Source organism: Equus asinus, chromosome 17, assembly GCF_041296235.1.
Source record: "Equus asinus isolate D_3611 breed Donkey chromosome 17, EquAss-T2T_v2, whole genome shotgun sequence".
NCBI lineage: Eukaryota > Metazoa > Chordata > Mammalia > Perissodactyla > Equidae > Equus > Equus asinus.
The window spans coordinates 13,496,237-13,507,814 of record NC_091806.1 but is presented as its reverse complement, the minus strand read 5'-3'; the positions used below and the strand labels follow the sequence as shown (position 1 = coordinate 13,507,814).

General features: G+C 39.2%; 1 pseudogene; it reads right to left on the bottom strand.

The window, feature by feature from the left end:
- Nucleotides 1-787: 787 nt before the first annotated feature.
- LOC106823617 (receptor-type tyrosine-protein phosphatase eta-like) overlaps nt 788-11,578 on the bottom strand; it is a 29,393-nt pseudogene continuing 18,602 nt past the window's right edge.

Here is an 11,578-nt window from a genome sequence, read left to right as displayed (position 1 = left end):
CCTTTACTTCCCCTCTAGAAATTCTCAGGGTGATATTTAGTTTCCACTCTCACTCAACCAATGGGCTGAAAATGTAGCCAACAGAGGTGTCTTTTGGGAAAATTGGGAGAGAAAGGAAAGAGAATAAAGCACAAAATGGGGCTGTGGGAAGTGGGGCAAGGGCCTCCTCTGATCAACTGAGAACAGGAATGTTACTGAGAAGGCTGAACCTCTGATACTAAGCTACTGTTTAAATATTTGTATATTCCAATTACGAGATTCAATACAAAAATATAGATATCTACTAAGTTTTTCCTATGGAAGCATAATTCAGAAAAGGCACATGCTCAAATAGAAAACCCAGGCAGAAGAGGCACTATGTACCCCTCCCTACATGATCACCATCCACAATTATATATTTTCCATCAGCTAAATCCCAAGATACAGTAGGTAAAAATAGACCTCTGATAAGTAAAATATAGTCAACACAACATAATCCTGGCTTTAGCATGTGAATCATATAAAATAGTCTTTTTTAGAAAAGAATCCGTTTTGAAAAGGAAAAAGAAAATCATAGCCCACTTTTCCTGGTGTTCTGTAATTCTCACAAAAAAACAAAAAGTGTAATCAGCCCACTGGTAATTGGGAATATAGCTGATGTGATAACCACCCAGCCACAGCCGCTGACAGCCTCAACATCTCATTTGTGGTGTGTTATACATGAAGTTTCATCCTCAAGTTAGTTCTAACAAAACAGAACAAAGAATTAAAATATTAAACATATAAAAACATGTCAACATCTGGGCATTTTTCTTTGCTGTGGGTGTGATGTTCTGGTTAAGTCCAGAAAGGTTTTCCTTTGGAATTAGGTGATGTAACCATTTGTCTTCCCAAACGTGCTCACTGGGGCAATGTTTTCATAGATTGTCATTGCATTGTGTTCTGGTAGATGAGATCTACTTTTGAGTCCCTCTGGGATATGATAATATGCAAAAAACACTGATTAAGGAAAATACACTGGTCTTATTAGAAAAGAAGAGAGAGCAAATGAGCACAGGCTCCAGAGATTAGCGCCAAAGGTTATTTTCAAACAGATAGCCAACCCCCCAACCCCACCCACCAGTGAACATTTCAAGTTAACGTGTGGCAAGAGGTATGGCGTTCTGGTGAAATCTGAAACCACAGAGAACAAGAGTCACATCATCAATGTGTCTCAACCACAAGGGCAGACTACCCACATCTTCCTCTCCAGGGAGAAATACCAGAATCTTGGAGAAGAAGAAAGAAAGAATGTGGAGGAAATAATCCACAGGTACATTCAAACAACAGAAAGTCCAACAAGGTTTTCTTGGCTATTGAGGATGTGCAGAATAAGGAATAAATTGTGGTTCTCAACAGAGAGGATGAGTTAAGGGAGATGATCGGGGTAGAGTTAGGTGGAGACCACTGTTCAGGCAAACATATCAGAATCTGCAGGTAGCCATTAGAAAGAGGAAGAAGAGGTATATGCTGACATAGAAAGATATCCATGATGTCATAGGAGAAAAACAAAATCACAGGGCAGCATTATATATAAAATAGGATCCAATTTTTAAAAAATACTATGTGTATGTACATGTGTTTTTCTACAGAGGTACATAAAGAAGCCTATAAAGATATACACAAACTGTAAACATTGACTATCTCTAGGAAGTGGGATTGGGGAAGAAAAAGTAAAAGAGAAAAATATACTCTATATAATCCTGTACTGTTCAGTTTGTTAATATGAACAGGTTTATATTACTTTCAGAATTTAAAAAAGAAGACAAGCAAAGAATTTGTGGCAGGTATAAAATTTCTGTGTTTCTCAAGAGATACAAGATTGAGAACTACTACTCTATATAATCATAGCAGAAAAAAGCAAATCTCTCTTCTGACCAACACAGGAGGTGAATTCCACTCTTTCCACCACAGCCACACCGCTCACCCCAAAGCACACAATGTACCCAGACCTCCAGAACATTCCCTGCTAGACTCAAAAACACAGCGCATATTCATAGAGTTCTAAATTGGTACAAGGCGACAATCTGATGCAAAATTAATATTCTGCTTTCATCCTGGCCCAGATATATTGAGCCCTACAGCACTGAGGAAGGCTGTTTCCCAATGTATTTGTTGAGAACATGCCTCAAAAACAATGTTTATCAGGACCATTTTGGGGAAAGCCAAATCTAGCAGTCTTACACAAATGGCAGCATGGATATTAAGCTTCATTTTCTCAATCGTCCAGCCATCTTCTCTTAGCTATGCTAATGGACATTTTTAACATTTACAAGGCTGGGTGAGGACACATTGCTGCATTAATACTTAAAGCAGCATTATGCTATTTCATATCATTAATATTTGATAAGTCTATTTCATTAGTGTATGTTAAAGATGGTCAGACTTTCTTAGAAGCAAAGAGTGAAAATACCAGTTCTAAGGGTTTAAAACCTGGAAGCCAAAGTTCAGAGATTTGTTAAGATTATTTGGTGAGTCATGGCTGAGAGGTAGGGATCCTGATACCTCTTGGTTTGTAGCTCCATTGCTCATATCAGCACCACTAAGGCACTATATCAGTTAATTCAACCCACATCAGTTTAGCACCTTAAAGAAATCCAGGGTTACCTCACAGCCAAGAGCCAGAAGATCTAGAAAGGTGAAATATTTTAACACAACTGTGTGACACGATGCAAACTTTCAAAAACAGATGGGAAGGTTGGACTGTCCAACACAAATCTTGGCCTCACCTCTGTTTACACCGTTAAAGGCATGTGCATTCGACGGTCATACACAATCCCGTACACATCCACAGAGTTCTCATTCTCTATCTGATAGATAAGACGATCAATGACAATGAAAGTGCCGGTCCTTCTAATCCCAGCACTGAAAGACAGGAAAATGAGCACATCACCATGGGTTACCTCTACTGTAAACTCTCACATTTCCCCAGTTGTACGTATATCTTGCTCACCTCCACTATCAGGCTTTGAGGGCAATGCCCAGGATCATTAAATATTTGCTCAGTTGAAACCTCAGCAAGTCATACTATGAAAGCTTGGGGCTGGGGCCCAAGTTCTAAAGCATTTTTGAGTCAAATGCCACGAATAAAACACCTTGCTGGAGCTTCTTGTTTCTCAGTCTAATCTAAGTTGCTGCATAACCTAAGATGCTGAGTTTCATCAGTTTATTCACCATAGGACAACAAAGCCCCTCCTTTCTTCTGTCCTAAATTAATCCCTTTAACTTTAAAGCTAATTTCCTTCTGTTCTAGAGGATGGGGAGCAAAACATTTTCTGTAAAGAGCCAGATAGTAAATATCTTCAACTTTGCAGACCAAATAGTCACATTCTGCCATTGTAGCAGGGAAGTAACTATAGACATTATGTAAACAAATGACCAAGGCTGTGTTCCAATAAAACTTTATTTACAAAAATTGGCAGCTAGAGAGATCGTGTTGATGGTTTCATGGGTGGATACTTATCTCCAAATTCATCAAATTGAATACATTAATTATGTACAGCTTTTTGTATGTCAAAAAAATACTTTTAAATACATAAATAAAATGAACTGGAGAAATGTGTTTCAACGTTGTTAAACACTGAACCAAACACTGAATGAAGAAAGCAAGTTGCAGAATGATGTATCGATCATAAAGTCTGGCAAAAATTTAAAGCTACATAAATCCATAGAGACACGCACATATGTAATAAAATATAAAAGCACACAAGAGAATGATAAGATCAACTTTAGGACCACGTTTACCTATGTAGGAAGGAGAATGGGATAGGAGACGAGTAAGCAGAGAATTTAATTATATCTGTAATGTAATATTAACAAAAGGAAACATATATGGCTTCATGATATGCTTTATTAAATTAGTATTCTCCTCTATATTTTTGCAAAGTTGAAATATTTTACAAGAAAATATTATAAATAAGAAATAAATTAAAATACATTATGGTTTAAAAAAATACAAGAAGTCAACCAGACCTTTCCCATGGGCTATAGTTTGCCAACCCCTGTTCTAAAGTCTCAGGACCTAAGGACTAAGTCCCTTATCCAGACCTGTCCTGAATTTGTAAATTCCTTTTGCATTTTCTCCTGTTTGCTTTTCAAAAGTGTCCATATCTATAATTATGTTTGAAATTTGTCATACACAGGTTGCCATCTGCATACCCGCAATGCACCAGAACCAGCAATTCAGGAGGACTCTGCTTCATGTAGTCACGAACAAGGTACCAAATGTTGATGATCAGGTCAGTGGTGTCAGGAACGCCATGGTCCGGCCATGAGGTGAAACGGAACTGTTGCAGAGGGTGACTCTTACTTATCTGGATCTAAAAGCCAAAAAAAGAAGTTAGATCCAGAGAGAAAGGCTCCCTAACAACATCAGAAAGGCAAGTGAAATCAAGTGGTCCTTGAATGCTGAACTGCACGGGGCAGCTGAAAGGCAGCTACATGGGAGTGATTACTACTAAAAATGAAAATTTTACATTAATATAACAGCTGAGAAAGTGTTTACACACACCTTAACGTGCTCATCAAATCCTCATTATATGCCCAAGAGGGAGGGTTTATTAGGCCCTCTAAAGACAAGGCAGCAAAGGTTCCAACAAGTGAAGTGACTTCCCCAACACTCAGTTCAGACGTAGCTGAAGTCCCTCATCCTCTGATTCTGAGTTCAGATCTCTTCCCCTCCCGCCAAGCTGCCTGTCAATAGCGTACTCACATTCTTACACCTTCACCTACTTAGAGCTTCATAAACCCCATCCCTGAGCCCACCTGGGAATGTCACCGACCAGAACACCAAACATGAATTACACACATACAATTATGATAATTGGTCTTCATAGTTCCCATCTTCCAGAGAATCTAATAAGTGAGAGGGAACTAGCAAGCACCAAGTAAATATTTAGAACTGAGAAAGGACCCCTCAAAGTAACCATCCATTTCAACATCAGCCAGACAATATAAAGTGGACCTTGTTATAATAGAGTTAATTATTACACAGATTGGTAACATGTACCTCTAATTACAAGAATTCTGCCCAGGCTGGACCATTCCTGTCCCTGATTCAACTGTACTCATCAAGCCCACACTGGGGCACTGACCTTTCCTGTGTGCCTCCAACCCAACTGCAGGATTTCCATCTCCTTTATGACAGCTACCTGTTGACCCTTATTTATTCTTTTAAAAATGTATCTACATTATAAAAGTAGTGCATCCACATTATTCAAAATGTGGAAAATAGTAGGAAAAACAGCAAAAGTGAGGGGAGAGGGCATTACAAAGTCTCATCATCACAACCATTAACATTCACACATTTAACCAAAAGTAGTCATCCAAAGAAAGCAACCAGCCATGAGAGATAAGAGGAGAGAAAGATAGATAGGGGGAATGAGAGGGAGTCAGGTTTTTCAGCATTTTCTCTGCAGAAAGGCCAAGGGGCCCAGATTAGGGGCGACAGACAAAGGAAAAGTTTTAGCTCTATCTATTATGTTTCCACTTCTAAAAAGGAAAATATATTCGTGCATTTTATGCAACTAAAAAGTAAAATGTTACTAAATGCTATGTGGTATCCTGGATCGGCTCCTGGAACAGGAAAGGGCTTTAGTGGAAAAACATGAAATCCAAAGTCTGGAGTTCAGTTAATAAATAATAATAGTAACAGTAATTTCTTTTAAATGATGTGGACAACTCCACCCACAATTTCCCTCCACAATGGCAAATGCCAAGCAGTGAAAGTAACCCCTCCGTTAAAAATGGGTGAAATCTACAGAAATAAGTATGACATTTTAAGGGATTCTCAACTATTATGAATTGCATTATTTATGTGGCCAATTCAGTGCATAACAGCTTTGACAGCATCTCCAGGAGAGGAACTGAAATATGAATTGAGGTCAGAGCCTTTGAGACACAGCACTTAGTAAAAATTTAATACTTAATATACCACGTTATATTCTTTTTTTTTTTTAAAGATTGGCACCTAGGCTACCGACTGTTGCCAATCTTCCTTTTTTTTTTTTTTTTTTTGTAAGGATTGGCACCTGGACTAACTGTTGCCAGTCCTTTTTTTTTTTGTGCTTTAATTCCCAACCTCCCCCCCACACACACATAGTTGTATATGTTAGTTGCAGGTCCCTCTAGTTGTGGGACGTGGGACGCTGCCTCAACGTGGCCTGAGGAGCGGTGCCTTGTCCACGCCCAGGATCCGAACCCTGCGCCTCGGCAGCTGAGCGCGCAAACTCAACCACTCGGCCATGGAGCCGGCCCCCCACGCTATATGCTTGATTTATGAAATCAAGCATAACTCTCAAAAATTAGAACCTAACCCACTAACCCCCCATGAGATTCAGCTCCACTGAATATAAATCCAGGCTTTTCTTTTATGCACTATTCAAAATATGCATAAAATTTTCTCTCCTTGTGGGGCTGGCTCCGTGGCCGAGTGGTTAAGTTTACGCTCTCCGTTGTGGCGACCCAGGGTTCGGATCCTGGGCGCGGACATGGCTCCTCTTGTCAGGCCACGTTGAGACGGCATCCCACATCCCACAACTAGAAGGACCTGCAACTAAGATATACAACTATGTACAGGGGGTTTGGGAAGATAAAGCAGAAAAAAAAAAAAAAGAAGATTGGCAACAGTTGTTAGCTCAGGTGCCAATCTTAAAAAAAAAAATTCTCTCCTTGTATCTTTCATTTAATTGTATACTAACTTCTCCTTATGGTAATTATGTGGTCTACATAACCATCATTTCTAATAGCTGAATTATGATATACTGACTAGATAACCCACAGTATAGTTATCCATTCTCCAAAAGCTAGATATTTGCATAGTTTCCAAATTTTCCCTCCATTATAAATAATGCTAAGATTCATCTGATAGGCCTTCTCATATATTTCAGATCATTTCTTTAGGACAGATTCTCAAACTTGGATCCACCAGGTCAAAGGGGAATGGACATTTTTACGCCCTTGATATAAACTGCAAAGGGTTATATCAATTTACATGCTCATCAAAAGATATTAAGTTGCTTCATGACACTGCTGCTATTTTTAACAGTCTTATAAGAAGAAAAAGGACACATAAACTGACTTCCTAGAATGCCTACACAATTTAACTGCATTTGTTTTCATAACTTTTGGGGGAAGGGAGGCCATGTGTTTGAGCCCTGGAATCTTCCTGATGTAACTGTTATCATAAATTGCTCCAACAGCAATTTTCCACTCCTGATGCCATATTTATAACCAAATAATCCAAAAAAGCCTTTGTTTGTAACAAAAATCCTGTAAGTAAGTCACCTAGAAGGGGAAGGAAAGGAGTCACTGATGCTGAGCCTTGCTCTTAAGATTCCTTTTATTCAAGAATAACACAAAGTTCTCCTTTATATAAAGCTAAAGGGTTGCCTTAGAGTGGATGTAGATATGAATTGTTCCATTCTGTATAGAAGAGAGCAAAAATATTTTTCTGATGCATTAAAAAAATTGGTTAATATCAACGCAAAATGTAATATCCCAAAGTTAATTTATAGTAATTTTATGAGAGACCTTTCCATCCTGACTTCTTACATACACGTTTCATCGTGAAGTCTCTGATGGTTCATTCGGAAGGAACAGTTTCTGACGTCATTGCTACAGTTATGTCCCAGTAGTCCTGAGTCTGCTTGGAGGGCCTGTACTCCTCACATGTGGTCAAGAATAAAAGTGGATTCTTACACAAAGACTCACATCATGCCATCTGCCATCACTACAGCCTCACAAGGGAGACCAGATATTGAAAACTGAATAGTCCGTTAGGTGGGTCCTGTTTTAACTCTTCGAATTATTTTAATTGATAATGTATATGTTTATCATTTATAACTGTTGACAACTCTTTTAAAATTGGGAATTTTCTGATAAAAATCCAAATTTCTATATTCTCTTGAAAAATCAAAATTTGTAGCCAAAACTGAGCTGACATTTCTGCATGAAAATTGATTTAGAGCAGCTGTTCCTTCACAGGTGACGCAGTGCCAACCCAGTCCCCTTCAGCCCCAACAACAGCCAATCTACAACTGTTCACCAAACTAAACTTCTCTGATTGACCCATAACCCCAAGCATCTAGAAGAAATGAGAAGTTTCCCCAATTCTTTTAGATACACATGAGTTGGAATATAAATACAGACACCAACAAAGAGGATCAAATGAAACCATTTTTGGATCTTTGATTTTTATAAAGTCAGTGAGCAGATATGAACAGAGATAAAAATCAGGAAACAACTGCTCTCTGAGAACATCTGAACCCCCATTCGGCAAATGACTTAAAACACACACAAATACACACCTTCCTGAGGCGTGCCCCACTGCAGGTGATTTCCAAACCAGATCAATTACCTGACTCACCAACGAGGTTTGTCTACTTTAAAAACAGATGCCTTGGTCCCACCTGCAAAGATTGTGACTCTGGCCGGGATCTGTATTTGTTTAAAGATCCTGGTTTCTGGACCCCTGCTCCATCATGGGAGTAGGACACACATTAACATTGAGTTGATGCCCAGCTTGGTCTCTAACTAGCTGGATTTTTGTTGCTACTTTTTGGACAAGTTCTTAAACTCTCTGAGCCTTAGTTTCCCAGCTATAAAGTCATAACGTTTCCCAGGGTTGTTTTAGGAAAGAAACAACATATTTGGAGTATCTAGTGCACTGGCTCCCTTCCTCTTTCACCAAGAGTCAGTAACATCCACTTCTCTCCTGACTTAAGATGAACAAGGGCCCATCTAAATTCCCCTTTGTCATTCTCCATAATTTAAGTACATCATTTTCTTTTGTCTAACTGATGTTTATGAGAATGTTCCATATACAAGGCCGAGGCTCAACAGCAACATAAAGTTTATCTGCATTCATAAACACTGCTCTTTTGTTTGCATAAGAGCCTGTTCTCCTGATGCGAAGAAGTGGCCGCAGAGCCCAACTTTCTGTATCACAAGTAACATGAAGGTGGGACCACCTCTTACTGCTCTTTGTTACCTTTCCCTCCTTCAGCCCCAGCCCCTGGCTCCACCATATACATACTTGGGGCTGGATAAATATCTGCTAAATTAAAGTGGAATAGAGAACATTAAAAGAAATGATGCCCACAGGTTCCCACTATCCCCCAGAACAGGGCTACTCAAAGCGAACACCCTAGAGCAGCTGAGGCAGCAGCACCTGGGAATTGTGAGAAATGTAATTCCAGGCCCCACCACAGCCCTTCTGAATTAGAAACCCTGGATGCCAAACCACCTTCCAGGTGATTCTGATGCAGACTAAAGTTTGAGAACAATTTGCTTAGGGATTTGACTCCTATCCTAATTCCTCGTGTAACGAAACTACGTGAAAAAATTCACAGAGCTACACTGCATCCCATTCCTCCTATGCATATTTTCTTAATTTAGCGCATTATCAATTCTCTTTCATCCATTTATGGAAACATTGGACTTTATTACTAGAAGAAATCTTATCTTTGATGGAAGTGCCCATAGGATTCCAGGCCATCACAGTGGGGAGGAAACTACTGAAACTTATCTGGGGAGAAGTCTGAGATTTTGTGTAAAGAAAGGGTTCCGGTGCTAAAAAGTAACTTTGAAAATCACCGATTTGGTCCAATCCCTCATCTCACAGATGAAGAACCTGGTTGCATAAAGACATGACGGGCGTGCACCATCCACAGAGCTGATGAAGCACGGAGCTGTACCATGAACAGCATCTTCCCGCTGCAGGCCTGGGAGCTTTTCCATTGCACTAACCCAACTCCTGCTATTTACTAAGCCCAGCTACAGTGACTTACTGAATAATGAACATACATATTTGTCCACTAAGGAAGCTAAAGATAAAATCATTTTTTAAAAAAGTTTTCTCTCAGAGAAGAAAAAGACATTCTAAAGACAAGTTTCTAAGAATAGAGGTACTAACGTTTGGAGGGGTGTTATTTTTTAAAAGACAAATGGTTTTGAAGATCATTTTGCTTCCACCACAGTAAAAGTGAATGAATTTTTTTTTTTTTAAAAAAAGGTACTTACCCTTCCCTGTTCAACACATTTGGTCAACGTAACAACGGCGCATATCTTTTTTTCTCCCAAACCCTACGCCAAAAATCTTTTAAGGTGTTGGATAAAGGTCCTTGCATGGCAATAAAATCTTTCTTGTAATGGTAGTCCTAAAAATGGAAAGCATGTTCAATCTCAAAGACACAGAAAGAAGAACTCTGAAGATTTCATCCTAATGAGCCAGTGCTGTGGGAACATCTCCCCACTCAGGAGTGTGTTTTTGGCATTGATGTAATCATCAGTTGTATGGATCTGCACTGAAAGCTTGACATGGGAAATATCATCTACAACATTAAGAGAAAAAGCATCCTCATTAGAAATAAATGTTTGAGGAGAGTTATATACAAGAGAGAAAAAGTACAAAATGGTACAATGGGGCTTCTGTCACACCTTGAGAGCTTGACATTTTACAAATCTGACCTCATTTAATCCTCACAGTTACCAAATGTGACTGTGGCACACAAGTTACATGATTACCTGGGCAGAGCTAGTAAGTGGCAGAGCCAAGGTTCCATCCCAGCAGCCCAGCACCAGAGCCCAGACTCAACCACACTAGACCACCTTCTCAGATAAAACAAACCTTCCACCATTAGCATCCTGGGGTGTGTGCCATGAGCCAGGGAATGCCCTAAGCAATTTTATTTATTCCTCAAAACCAGCCTACAAGCTTGTATGCCCATTTTACAGATGAAGAAACTGAGGGTCAGGGAGATTAAGTGATTTCTGCAAGCAACATCCGTTAAATGTCAGAATTCAAATCTAGTGCCCCTCCCAGTAGGAATAAATAAAATTGTCCTAGTGGGTAGACACTCAGGTAAACCTTTCCACACTTTCTCTATTCTCATAAATAAAAGTTGTTATAAAAAGACAGCACCAAATTCAAGAATAAACTGAATATATAAGAATACTATCAGTGGAAGTATCCAAAACATAAAATTCTCATGTTTTCTAAATGTTATTATCTCAAACACACACACACACACAAACTTGTCCAATTCAAGGAATGAAGCAATATCCTTAAAATTTCACATGACAGGCTGAGGTATAAGCAGCACCACCTATGTTTTCCTGTCTTTGACAGGACACTCTCTCATTCTCCCGTGGATAAAATAACAGAATAATTCTAAACCCAGTTACCAATGTGAGTTTCAGCCTAAAATCTTCACAATAAAAACAATACTGGAACTCTGGATCTGAAAGTCCCCACAGACATTCACAAAAACAGGCCCACAATCCCGAGTTCCCCCTAGAAGGGCAGTGTTGGGGCACGTCTCACCAGCTTAGTTTCACAAACATTTCTCTCAGAACATGGGTCAATGTCTGCTGTCAGTACAACAAGGGAAAATGAGGAGAAAGAATACAGTAGCTAAAAAATTCTGAATCTAAGCAGGAGTTAATGTTTTAGGCCAGCAAGGAAAAACACAGTTTCAAATAAAAAAGACAATGTCTCCAGTTGTCCTAGAGTAAAACTTATCAGTAAGGCCTACAAATTTGAGCTAAATAAGAACAAAGC